At 45.7% G+C, this 1,553-nt stretch overlaps 1 pseudogene across 1 annotated transcript; it reads left to right on the forward strand.

Moving 5' to 3' along the window:
- Positions 1-523: 523 nt before the first annotated feature.
- On the forward strand, positions 524-1,024 carry LOC307053699 (myocardin-related transcription factor B-like; annotated as a pseudogene). The gene has a single exon. The product of its transcript is annotated as a myocardin-related transcription factor B-like (transcript).
- Positions 1,025-1,553: the final 529 nt, after the last annotated feature.

Consider the following 1,553-nt stretch of genomic DNA (forward strand, 5'->3'; position numbering starts at 1 on the left):
AACACCAACGTGTCAGCCAAATGAGGGAAGACACCTCGGAAGTGGATCCTCTAACCTCAGTCAAGACTGCAAGTGACGGTCTCGCGAGATCGCGGGCGGCAGCACGCGGGGAGGAGGTGGCCTGGTAGCTTCCTCCTAGAGCCGTCTTTGCAGGCTACTCGGATGAAGTTGAAAAGAGCTCGACTAGGTGCTAAGGTGCTAAGAAAGAGAGTGTAAGACAGTAAAATAATAAAATATTTTTACTGAGTCTCTTCAACAGGCCACATTTAAGAGGTGTCTCATAGCCTCTGCTGCCAGAGGCTGGAACACAATGGGTCACACAGGGACACTAGACACCGAGGATGAAGTGGGACCTTTTAACCCATCTTGCCCCAAGTCCTCAAAGTGAAGCCATTGCCCACAAATTGCAGGGGCTCTCCTTGCTCTCCAGTCAGCACCTGCCCCCTCGGAACAAAAGGAAGATTATGCTCCAGCCGAGGCTGCAACAAAGAGGACGAGAGGACAGCTAGTGGACCAGGGCATCATGCCACCTCCGAAGAGCCCAGCGGCATTCCAGGAGCAATTAAAAGACTTGGAAGGGGCCAGAACCATAAACTTTTTGAAGCACAAGACCTGGAGCCGACCCAATGGTTCTGAACTTGTCAGGATGCCCATTTTAGAAAGAACGTTTGCAGAGCCATCCTTGCAGGCTACTCAGATGAAGTTGAAAAGAGCTCGACTAGCTGATGATCTGAATGAAAAGATTGCTCAAAGACCTCGTCCTATGGAGCTGGTAGAGAAAAACATCCTTCCTGTAGACTCCAGTGTTAAGGAGGTAATTATAGGCATTGGGAAGGACGACTGTCCTCAAACTCATGGCAATTTGTCATTTAACAAAGACAGAAGTGATGCTTTGTCTCCAGACTGGCCAGCCAGCTAGGAGTCACAAGGGTCAGCCGCATCCCCAAGTGAGCCAAAAGTTAGTGAATCGCCATCCCTTGTGACTACAAACACTCCAGCTCAAGTATCACCTTTCTTGTTTTGACCCCTAAACAGAGGAAGTGCTTTGCTTTTTATATATTAAGGTAATACATTATCACCAGAAGAAAAGTCTGAAAGTGCAGAAAAATATAGATTTTCACATGTAATCCAACCACTGTTAACATTTTCAATAGATTCTTACATTTTACTTCTGTTCTATGTACACATTTTTAACAAACAGTTTTGCAACTTGCTTTAAAATTTTTTCATATAACTTTTTTTGAGATATAATGCACATATCCTAAAATCCACCCTTTTTTCTTTTTAACTATGTTAACCATTTTAAGCATACATTTCAGTAGTGTTACATATGTTCACACTGCTGTGCAACAGATCTCCAGAACTTTTTGTCTTGCTAAACTGAAACTAAACCCATTAAAGTGCATCTCCCCAGGGCTTCCCTGGTGGCACAGTGGTTAAGAATCAGCCTGCCAATGCAGGGGACACGGGTTCGAGCCCTGATCCAGGAAGAACCCACATGCCACAGAGCAACTAAGCCTGTGGGCCACAACTACTGAGCCTGCGCTCTAGAG

The sequence above is a fragment of the Hyperoodon ampullatus genome (assembly GCF_949752795.1).
Source record: "Hyperoodon ampullatus genome assembly, chromosome: 5".
NCBI lineage: Eukaryota > Metazoa > Chordata > Mammalia > Artiodactyla > Ziphiidae > Hyperoodon > Hyperoodon ampullatus.